We start from the raw sequence: 12,657 nt of genomic DNA on the forward strand, positions 1-12,657 counted from the left end.
GATCCGACAGCCAATCAGTTCCAGTCATTCCACCACGAAGGAGGTACACGACTCGTGTTGTCTGTAGTTCAACCATGCCTAGACGGTCAATACCGCTGTTCGATCGCGTTCGCATGGTTACTTTGTGCCAGGAAGGCCTCTCAACATGGGAAGTGACCAAGCGTCTTGTAGAGAACAAAAGCGATGTAGTTCGGACATGGAGGAAATAGAGAGAGAGAAATTGTCGATGACATGCCTCGCTCAGGCTGCCCAAAGGCTACTACTGCAGTGTATGATCGCTACCTAGGGATTATGGCTTGGAGGAACCCTGACAGCAAGGTCACCGTGTTGAATAATGAGATTTTCACTCTGCAGCGGAGTGTGCGCTGATATGAAACTTCCTGGCAAATTCAAACTGTGTGCCGGACCGAGACTCGAACTCGAGACCTTTGCCTTAGGCGGGCAAGTGCTCTACCATCTGAGCTACCCAAGCACGACCCACACCCCAGCCTCACAGCTGAGGTTCGCTGGAGAGCTTCTGTAAAGTTTATACGGTAGAAGACGAAATACTGGCAGAAGTAAAGCTGTGAGGACGGGGCGTGAGTAGTGCGTGGGTGTCTGAGATGATAGAGCACTTGCCCGCGAAAGGCAAACGTTCCGAGTTCGAGTCTCGGTCCGGCACACAGTTTTAATCTGCCAGTAAGTTTCATATCAGCGCACACTCCACTGCAGAGTGAAAATCTCATTCTGAAAGCGATGTTGTTCGGACATGGAGGAGATACAGAGAGAGGAACTGTCAATAAAATGCCTCGCTCAGGCCACCTAAGGGCTACTACTCCAATGGATGACCGCTACCTACAGATTATGGCTCGGAGGAACCCTGACTGCAACACCACCATGCTGAATAATGAGATTTTCACTCTGCAGCGGAGTGTGCGCTGATCTTAAATATCCTGGCAGATTAAAACTGTGTGCCGGACCAAGACACGACTTTTGCCTTTCATTCTGGAAACATCCCCCAGGCTGTGGCTAAGCCATGTCTCAGCAATATCCTTTCTTTCAGTAGTTCTGCAGGTCCGCAGCAGAGCTGTAAAGTTTGGAAGGTAAGAGACGAGATACTGGCAGAAGTAAAGCTGTGAGGATGGGGCGTCAGTCGTGCTTGGGTAGCTCAGATGGTAGAGCACTTGCCCGCAGAAGGAGTTCGAGTCTCGGTCCGGCACACAGTTTTAATCTGCCAGGAAGTTTCATCTTGAATAATGCTTTTCATGCAGCCACAGGACGTCTTGTTACCACTCAAACTGTGCGCAATAGGCTGCATGATGCGCAACTTCACTCACGACGTCCATGGATGGCGTGGTCCATCTTAGCAGCCACGACACCATGCAGCGTGGTACAGACGGGCTGAGCAACATGCCGAATGGACCGCTCAGGATTGGCATCATTCTGTTCACCGATGAGTGTTGTGTCACACATGCCTTCAACCAGACAATGTCGGAGACGTGTTTGGAGGCAACCCGGTCAGGCTGAACGCCTTAGTCACACTGTCCAGCGAGTGCAACAAGGTGGAGGTTCTGAGCTGTTTTGGGGTGGCATTATGTGGGGCAGACGTACGCCGCTGATGGTCATGAAAGGCGCCGTAACTGCCGTTCTCCGACCGATAGCGCAACCATATCGGCTGGATACTGTCGAGGCATTCGTATTCATGGACGACAATTCGAGCCCCCATCGTGGACATCTCACATTTTGTGAATGACTTCCTTCAAGATAACGACATCGCTCGACTAGGGTGGCCAGTATGTTCTGCAGTCGTGAACCCCATGGAACATGTCTGGGATAGATTGAAAAGGGCTGTTTATGGACGGCGTGACCCACCAACCAATCTGAAGGATCTAGGCCCAATGGCCGTTGAGTAGGCGGACAATAAGCACCAACAGTGCCTTGATGAACCTGTGGATAGTACGCCACGACGAATACAGGCGTGCATCAATGCAAGAGGACGTGCTACTGGCTATTAGAGGACCCGGGGTGTACAGGAGTCTGCATCACCACTGTATGGTGGTAAAACTTGCAATGTGTGGTTTTCATGAGCAATAAAATGGGCGGAAATGATGTTTATGTTGATCTACATTCCAATTTTCTATACAGGTTCCGGAACTCTCGGAACCAAGGTGATGCTAAACTTTAAAAATATCAATGTGAGCTATGTAGAATATTAACTCATGTGAATTTCTTCCTATTCACAACATGTACCTTGTACCAGCAGTAGATAAGGAACAAATAGTTGAATCAGAAATTAAGATGTAAGAGACGGCGCGACAGGGCACAGTCATACAGCAACTCACCATAGGTCCCAGAGAGCTGATTACAAGACGGACGAAAAAGGAATTTTCCTGATCTTGGCAAGTCAGTAGAATGTTCACACGTAACGGGGGGGGGGGGGGGGGGGGGTGATGGTATCGGAATGGTCTACCTCGAGAGGGAGAATATACATTCATTGTCTTTTTTTAAGTGAACACACCGCCTTTTGACTGTATTGCTGTTCATTCAATTACGACTCAGGTTTCGGCTTTTTAGGCAATATATGTTAATGACATAAACTCAATCACTTCATAATGCCGTAAATGGCTGAAACCTGGGTAGTAATTAAATAAACAGGAATACAGTCAAATGGCGGTGTGTTTATTAAAAAATGTTTGTGTGATTGTTGCTCAGCAACATCAAAAACTGTTGACACTCATTGTCAGTACCGGTATTACTGATCGTAAGCAGTACCATCTCGGCCCTTCAGCTGGCTTAGATCCGGGAGAGGAGTCTAGTCTACGGACTTAAATTATGGACCGTTCACTTGTACAGACGTCAGTCTATTATGTACGCAGCCTCATTACGAGAAACTGTCACCCACCGATGGGCATCAAAAGAAACAGCGAGTCATTGAGGTGGGCTAAATAGGTACTGCTTGAATTTTCCTAAAGCCAATATCTCATAAAATGTGAATTTAATGAAAGCAACCGGTTTCGACTTTATTCGCTCTCATATTCAGTTCTTAGAAAACCTTTTGTTATGAAACGTATTCATTTTAAGTGGGACCTCACGCCACGTTGTCATGTGGAAACAACAGCGCATTATAAAAGGTTTGTCCTAACTGAAATATTTAAAAATATAGAACATCTTGCGCAGATGGCAATGTCCATAAGACCTAAAGACGACAGAAAAGTCTGTCGAAACCGATTGTTTTAAATAAAGAAATGTATCTGCGATATTCGTTTTAGAAAGCTTTTAGCAAGTAAAACAGATCGCTCCTTCTGTCTTCTGAAAACGAAACGATTCATTTATATGTTATGGCTGTAAACAGTGAATCCCATATTAATTCGTGAGATAGCCAGAACGAACTACAATGCGTCTCTTTCGAATGTGTAGATCAGATGGTAGAAGCTAGATGCTTGGCCACCTCTATTCAATTTTGTATTCAACAAACACGCTCTAAGAAAAAAAAAAAAAACCGAAGCACCACGAAGAAATTATCCGAATGGGACGGAAATCGGTAGATTGATGTGTTGACAACTGATTACGATTTCAGAAAAATTTGATGATTTATTCGAGAGATGGAGTTTCGTAAATTGAGCAAGTTCGTAACGCATTGGTCCACTTCTCGCACTTAAGCAAACAGTTATTCGTCTTGGCATTGATGAATAGAGCTGTTTGATGTTCCCTGAGGGCTAACGTGCCAAATTCTGTCCAACTAGCGCGTTAGATCATCAAAATCCCAAGATGGTTGGAGGGCTGTACCCATAATGCTCCAAATGTTCTCAACTGGGGAGAGATCCAGGGATCTTGCTCGCCAAGGGACGGTTTGGCGAGCAGGAAGACAAGCATCAGAAACACTCGCCATGCGCAGGCGGGCGTTATTTTGCTGAAATGTAGGCCCAGAATGGCTTGCCATGAAGGACAACTAAACGCGGCGTAAAATATCGCTCACATACCGCTGTGTTACAAGGATGCCGCTGATGACAACCAAAGGGGTCCTGCTGTTGCACCATCACTCCTGGTTGACAGGCCTTGTTGTGGGTGACAATCAGGTTCGACTGAGCCTGAAGACTCTTGATTCTGATAATGAACGAACATGAGCTTGTACAGTCAGTGAAATATGTACATACATTATTTTATGTAACAGTTATTTTATGCTTGACTTGCAGATATACTATTGTTCTCATGTTCATGAAATATCGTTCTGTGACATGATATGATATTGGTCAAGATTCAGTGAAATATACTGCAGAAGATCTGATGATGGCAATGTAGTTTGCTGAAACCGGTCGTCACAATAAATGGTCTGCAGTAGCGATCTTGGCTGTTCGAAGTTGTACTTATGTTTCTGCCCAACAAAAAAGGTGAAGCACACAGAAGACGTAATCGAATGTCAATGTAATTTCGACACACCATCAGCGAGTATGCACAAAGTGACAATTATTGAACTATATGTAAAAAAACGTAAGTTAGATACCAAATGCAGGGCGCACACACTTTCTTCAACATGCAAACGCCGCTACAGACATTCAGATTTAGGATATGACATGTCGATATGCCTGTCATAGCTGCGCCTGCGCTGTTGTGCTTAGCAGGGCGCGCTCTAGCGGGAAAATTGTGTACGCGCTGACTAAGCGGAACTATGTACACAACAAGATGTCGCGTACACGTCTGAGACAGCATTAATAGCGTTTGGCAGAGTGTGAAAGCGGCTTCATTGTGGGTCTGCATTCGACCGGCTGGTGATGCATTGAGATGTGACACTGATCGTATGTTCGACTGCAGGGGAGAGTGACGCCAGGCATATTCATCTTCAAGGTCCCTGTTGAACACTTGTGACAACCACAAAGACGGATCGCCGTATTTCGTACCAAGACAAACCATCGTATCCCTTTCACATCTGTGTCTGACACCCGAGAAGAAACAATGAAATCCCATTGGTCAGAGACTAGACCTGGCGAATTAGATGATTTCGGTCCGATGCGTAGGCTGCCGTCAACACCACAACACAGACGGCTGCGTCTGGAGTCGTGCCGCGACCAGAAAGCATGGATTGCTGATTAACGGCGTCCATTGTGATAAGCAATGAATCGCAGTTCTACGCTACTCCGGATGACCACTGCAGGCAAGTATTGTAGACACTTTAGGATACTCCCCATTCTTCCAATGCTTTGGAGAGGCATCGCGATGTTACTCCTGGCGTTACGATTGGGGGAAACCATCAGCTGGTAGTGAATGAGGCAACTCGGACGGCACAACGGTACGTCACAGACATCCTGCATCCTCATGTGTTACCTGTCATGTGACAGTATGCGATGGGCAGTGGGGGAAGGGATTGGGGGAGGGCACGTAACGGGGAGCCAACTGGAAGAGCATCTGGCCACCACTTAAATTAACCATTCCAAATGCAATGGTAACTATGTCGACCCCGCGAAGATGCAATACTAAGTCACGACAAAAAGAAGGCTAGTTTCAGTTTTAAATTACGTTGCAGGCCAGTTTTCTACTTGATTCAACTCACAATAACGAGGACACCGATTATTTTTGCTTGCAAATGTTGTCATAGCAGGGATGACATTAGGATGGAAACAATGAAAACATAGAGGGACAAGGTTTACTTTAAAGTGTCCAAAATAACAACCACATAGAATATTATTATTATGTACATTAAACGATAGCACTTGATTTGGGGAGTAGCAATGAAATTCTGTCAAGGCTGTGTATTTTTAAAGTTATCTATGTACTCTTATTCATTTTAATTATTAATTAAAAAATTTTTTTTCTAACGTGAAACTCTTTGTCTGAAACTTAAATCGAGGTATTACGACCTACAGCTTTGACTGGGATAACTAAATTACTTGATAAGGCCGTAAGCAAAAGATGTCAAGAAGCTGGTGGAGCAGTGCTCTTTTACCAAGCTCTCCACCAGGACATACAGTTCACAACCGCACGAAACGTTATCCCTCACTGCGAGTAAATCGTGGTCTCGACTTCCAAAAAAGCTACAAGCGCTACCCACGATGTCAAAAAAGAAAGCCAAAAACAAAAGCAAGAATCTTACGATGAGAACACACATAATTTGCAGAAATAAAATTATTGACGTGAAGCAACATGGACAATATTAAAAGAAAAACACTTGCTAATGTTCTGAAAAATTATTTTTATTTGGTCACGAACTGGATTTCGGCTTTTCAGGCCACCTTTGGGTGACAACTGTCAGAAACTCTGGTAAACATGATGTACAACTTACACAAACATTATTTGTACGGGATAGTAAAATGACGAAGTGTATATAAACCCTAAAAAAGGAGGTAAACAAAGTTTTTGTGTGGAAATAAACAAATGATGGTACATTAGATGAATTTACAGTCCGATTCTAGTATTTTTAACGAAAAATTTATTTAACAAAGTAGGAAACGGAAACTGAGTCTCATCATTTAGTTAATGTGATTATTGTAGTATTTTCCTATATAGACAGTTTGTCATTTTTGTATCTTCTGTACAAATAATATCTGTGTAGGTCGCACGCCGTATTTATCTGTGTTTGCGACATTCAGTTGTCACCTGAAGATGGCCTGAGAAGCAGAAAGCTGATTCGTGACCAAATAAATGTTCAAAATTAGATGGACTGATAAAATAACTTATGAAGAAGTACTGAATCGAATCGAGGAAAAATGAAATTTGTAGTTCAAATGGCTCTGAGCACTATGGGACTCAACTGCTGTGGTCATCAGTCCCATAGAACTTAGAACTACTTAAACCTAACTAACCTAAGGACATCACACACATACATGCCCGAGGCAGGATTCGAACCTGCGACCGTAGCAGTCGCACGGTTCCGGACTGCGCGCCGTTTTTTATTTTTATTTTTTAAGTCTCATTTTGTTAGTTATCGTTCGTTGTAATTGCTCGTGGCGGACGTGCCCTGACGCCTATTGAAGTTCGTTATTGATCCATTCACTCGGTTTTTTATTGCAGTGGGCAGCTAACCCTCTGACCGAACACGCTGAGCTACCGTGCCGGCGTGCGCCTAGAACCGCGAGACCACCGCGGCTGGCGAAATTTGTAGTGCAACTTAAATAAAAGAAGGGATCGGTTGCCAGTATTCATCCTGGGGCATCAAGGAATCGTCAGTTTGGTTATGGAAGGATTGAGGGTGGGGGGATTGTAGAGGATAGACCAGCGTAGAGCACTGCATTAAACTAGTCATCTGACGGAAAACAAGAGAAGCCCTGCAGTTTATCGGTGCTCCCGTCCCTATATTTACTATCGTACTTTTGGTGCCGAGTGTTTGAGTATCTCTGGTGAGGATCATCTGACGTAGGTGATACTAAGTTTGGAAAATGACAGTCCTTACTCCAGGAATGCTATGTATATTTCGATGAATCTTACGAGCATGACGCGCATGTGGTGTTTGGAAAGAGCCACGCTCGGCCTCCGAGTCGTCGAAGTGTCTACGGTAGCGAGCAGAGGGCAGCACACACCTGTGGTGGCAGGCGGACGCTGAAATGAGCTTCGGCCTGCGACCGGAAGAGGCCAGGAGAAGCAAGCAACCTGCTGTGCTGGAAACGGTGATGGGGTGATACTGTATTTCACTACTGAATAGGTTTGTACCGGCATAGTTGGTGGTTACTTTAAGACGAGGGGCGACTCCTATTTTCAACATGGCAAGTAGACAGAATTATAGTGGCAACGTAAAGTGCGTTGAGACTACAAGTGGCCGAAATGATTTAGCAGAGCAACCATGTAGTTTAAAACTAGGAATACCTGATGACACGACTTTGTAAGCCCAATTCCGCACTTCCGTGTATACATCACTGTACTTGTGCTTCGCCGAGTGCTGTTCGTCCGTTAATCTCTGTGTTCGTTCCTATTCTTTGTGATCTGATCTCTATTTCTGGTCTTGCTGCTGCTAATTGTAATTTCGGTTGTTTAACCGAATTTGCGTCGCTGGACTAACCATGGCTACAAACCTCAGGAAGAATACTCTGGTATTTGCTTTTGACAAGGAATCCCGTCCTGTTCAGCCAACATCCCTGAAAATAGATGACTGGATTACACAGGTCTCAATTACACTGGTCTCAATTCTGAAACCGTCCATACGTGGCAACTGGATCAGGAAAATACTGTCAAGTTAATCACTGCTGCGACTGTTGATAAAGTGTTACGAAAGTGGGGCTATGAAGTAGATTTTGTGCATAGAAATGGTTATAAAAGTAAGGTTTCCATCTATAGAGCGGACATTCATTACAAAACCGTTCGTGTCTTGAATCTTCCCATTGAAACTGAAAATGAGAAGATTAAGGAAGCTCTTTCAAACTACGGAGACGTTAAATCAATTGCAAATGAAAGAAGGTCGCCTTGCTTTAAACTGCAGTGTTTCAACGGGGTCTGCTGTGTAGAGATGGACGTTAAGACGAGTATTCCGTTTCACATAACTGTTTTTGGGTAGAAGGCACGAATTGTTTATACAGGTTATATATGTAACGAAACTGGCCACTTCAGACAGGAATGCACGCGGCGAACTGTTGTTCTTAAAAGTAATTTGATACAGCGTCACAAGCTTACCTTAAATGATCTGTTACCAAAGAATAGCCCGCATCAACTGGTTGAGGATGTTAACGCAGCAGGCCAAGCTGATGTCTCCCTTCACAGTAACAGTCAACTTCCCCCGTTAACAACAAAGGGAAACCCTGTTACCACTGCTTCTGAAACTGAAATGCAACTGAGAAAACGACCTCTGGAGATAACTGATAGTTGTTCAGATTACGAGCTGTCTTGTCCCACTCCCTCACTTGGCAAGCAAAAACAGTGCGATGAGGAGGTAGAGGAACCTGAAGGCAAAATGCGAATAGATACTGATGAACAGAAAGATAATACACATACGGTACCAGAAAATGAAGGGGGTGTAATAAGCATTAATTTGCAAGAAACAACAGATGCAGTAGCTGATTGCAAAGATCAGCAGCTATCTGTTAATAAACAAATTCAGGGAGAGGTTGCAAAACTGCAGTCTCCATTTGTTTCCCTCGATTAGGAAGTGAGTGAAATTAATAAAGAACGAGGAAGTGGTGGCCAAACTGAAATCACGGTCAACACCTCAGGGCAGGCCCCGGCAACCAAAATTGCGAAAGCGTCTGCTGCTGCTCGAGATGAGCCGCGAAGTAAAATACCGACGCAACCAAATGAGAATGTAGCTCGTAACCAAGGGAAAGTAGAAAAAAAACGTGACAGTAACTAATAAACTGATTTAAGTGTTATCCCATGTTCAGCCTTCCGAGAAAACTGTTACAGCTTAACTGAACCCTGAACCACAGGAACCTAAATTAGTTCATCAAAACAACTACATAGTGACAGCACAATGACGCAATCTTATTCTGTCACCACTATAAACATAAATAAAATTACGACCGGTTTGAAATTACCGGCCCTTAAGGAATTTTTGTACGAATCTGCGACTCATATTGCCCTGTTACAAGAAGTTCTAATTTCGGATTTAGTAATTCCCGGTTTTGTCAGTTACATAGATGCGTCTCTCGAAACAAGTGTTGGAACAGCTGTTTTGGTGAGGGAAGGGATTAAGTAAGCGAGGTGGAACGACTGGAATCCAGAAGGGGAATAGGACTAAAAATCTATGATGTGACTATCATCAACTTGTACGCCCCTTCAGGAAGCTGTCACCGAGCTGACAGGGCACATTTCTTCAAAGACGATCTGATATACTTGTTACGGAAAACTCCAAGACAGTTATTACTTGGAGGTGATTTTAATTGTGTTCTAAATCGAAAAGATCAGTTACCTAATTTTAATTTCTCAAGTGAACTAAAACAACTAGTTACTGGTTTAGAATTAAAGGATATATGGGAAATCAAATATGCCTCCAGTGTTGAGTTCACTTATGTCACGGCATGTAGCAGGATTGATAGACTATATATTTCTAAAAATCTTGAAACTTCCTTGACAAAACTAGAAACTATTCCTACGTACTTTTCAGACCATTCACGTGTCTTAGCTTGCATAAATCTAACAAAACAGCCGGTTCGCTGGTTCAAGAATCAGTGTAATTTGAACACTTCCTTGTTAGTAAATCATGATTTAGAAGACCTGATTAAAGAAACATGGGCAATATGCCTGCATGCTCGTAGTAGATATGCTACTGCTATTGACTGGTGGGTTAAAATGGCAAAGCCAAAGTTGAGGAAGGTTCTTATTCCATACAGTGCCCAGAGCGCAAGGGAAATGAAATGCACTATAGGATATTACTATTCCATTTTGAGAGATCTATATTATCAAGTTTCAGCAGGTTCCTCACTTCAGATAGCAGACATCAAAAAAGTCAAAGCCAAGTTACTTAATACCAAGAGAAGTGAAATGGAAGGGTTGAAAATAAAATCGAAGGCAAATTCGGTGTCAGAAGATGAAATTACTTCCCTATATCATTTAGTAAAGCATACGAAGAATGGGAGAAGGACTTTTATTGATGAAATTCGAACAAAACACGGTACGATTCTCAGAACCAAGCAGGGTATTATGGACGAGATTTATCGCTGTTAGTGCGAGCTATATTGTGAACATCAAAGTAGTGATGCTTCCTTGGAAGAATTCCTTGACATTCTAGCCCCACAGCTGACAGAAGATGACAACGAAAATTTTCTCAAGGTTGTCAGTGAAGAAGACGTGTATGAGACTCTGTGCAGCTTACCACCAAAAAAATCCCCACGAACGGATGGTCTGGCAGCCGAGTTTTACATCCGTTACTCCCCAATAGTACCTGCGAAAATCAGACAATGTAAATGAGGTTATTCAGGGTAAAATGATTCCGGCTGAGTTTAAGGAGAGAAAAATTGTTCTGGTGCAAAAAAATAATGGAAACAAATATTTAAATAATTTTCGTCCAATTTCACTGCTGAATTCTGATTATATATTAATAGCTAGAATAGTAAACAAGAAAATTTCATGCCTTACAGATAAAATTATTAGTCAACATCAGAACTGCGCACGAGGCAGAACCATTTTTCAAAATCTAGGGATATCATTGCAATAACTTCTGTAATAAACATAAAGTGTGCTTTATTGTTTTTAGATTTTTATAAAGCGTTCGATGTAGTAAATCATGGATATCTTCTACAGAGATTGAAGAAAATAGGTTTCAACGATAGGGTCATACAGCTGATTAAGAACATAGCAACTGGAATAAATGCTAAAATAGCGGTGAATTGTCAACAGTCCAGGTCGATGCAAATACAACTAGGTGTTCCTGAAGGAAGTCCTTTGTCCATGTCACTCTTCGCCATTTCGCTGGAACTTTTCCTTCGACATGTCCATGCTAGATTAAAAGGCTTAACATTATATGGCCGTAAATTCAAATTGGAATTTGTTCAGATTTAAGTGCCTCCCTGTACTAATCGTGTTGTGATGAGTGAAGTATCGTTAGAAAAGTATTTTAACCGACTATAAATATTGCGTGCCAATTTTTCGCTAAAACTTATTATTCCTGAAAAATTTAAAGAAAAAAAGCCTTTTAACTGTGCCAAAGAGCAGATGTCCAGATTAATATCTATATTTTACAAAGATATTAATCACGAATAAGAGACTCCCTTCTCATATTCTCTTATTACAAGTACTATTTTACATTTTTAAGTACTTATTAACTGGCTAATTCGTATACATAATTATCTCAGCCTCCCCCATGAACCATGGACCTTGCCGTTGGTGGGGAGACTTGCGTGCCTCAGCGATACAGATAGCCGTACCGTAGGTGCAACCACAACGGAGGGGTATCTGTTCAGAGGCCAGACAAACGTGTGGTTCCTGAAGAGGGGCAGCAGCCTTTTCAGTAGTTGCAGGGGCAACAGTCTGGATGATTGACTGATCTGGCCTTGTAACCATTACCAAAACGGCCTTGCTGTGCTGGTACTGCGAATGGCAGAAAGCAAGAGGAAACTACGGCCGTAATCTTTCCCGAGGGCATGCAGCTTTACTGTATGATTAAATGATGATGGCGTTCTCTTGGGTAAAATATTCCGGAGGTAAAATAGTCCCCCATTCGGATCTCCGGGCGGGGACTACTCAAGAGGATGTCGTTATCAGGAGAAAGAAAACTGGCGTTCTACGGATCGGAGCGTGGAATGTCAGATCCCTTAATCGGGCAGGTAGGTTAGAAAATTTAAAAAGGGAAATGGATAGGTTAAAGTTAGATATAGTGGGAATTAGTGAAGTTCGGTGGCAGGAGGAACAAGACTAATGGTCAGGTGACTACAGGGTTATAAACACAAAATCAAATAGGTGTAATGCAGGAGTAGGTTCAATAATGAATAGGAAAATAGGAATGCAGGTAAGCTACTACAAACAGCATAGTGAATGCATTATTGTGGCCAAGATAGATACGAAGCCCACACCTACTACAGTAGTACAAGTTTATATGCCAACTAGCTCTGCAGATGACGAAAAAATTTAAGAAATGTATGATCAAATAAAAGAAATTATTCAGATAGTGAAGGGAGTTGAAAATTTAATAGTCATGGGTGACTGGAATTCGGTAGTAGGGAAAGGGAGAGAAGGAAACGTAGTAGGTAAATATGGACTGGGACAACGAAATGAAAGAGGAAGCCGCCTGGTAGAATTTTGCACAGAGCACAACTTAATCATAGGTAA

The 12,657-nt window shown here is 42.9% G+C and overlaps 1 protein-coding gene across 2 annotated transcripts in view; it reads right to left on the reverse strand.

Moving 5' to 3' along the window:
- Nucleotides 1-12,657, reverse strand: part of LOC126271872 (peptidyl-alpha-hydroxyglycine alpha-amidating lyase 2-like) — a 166,110-nt gene that overhangs the window by 115,591 nt on the left and 37,862 nt on the right. The gene's annotated exons all lie outside the window — the stretch shown is intronic.

This window comes from Schistocerca gregaria, chromosome 5 (assembly GCF_023897955.1).
Source record: "Schistocerca gregaria isolate iqSchGreg1 chromosome 5, iqSchGreg1.2, whole genome shotgun sequence".
Taxonomy (NCBI): Eukaryota; Metazoa; Arthropoda; class Insecta; order Orthoptera; family Acrididae; genus Schistocerca; species Schistocerca gregaria.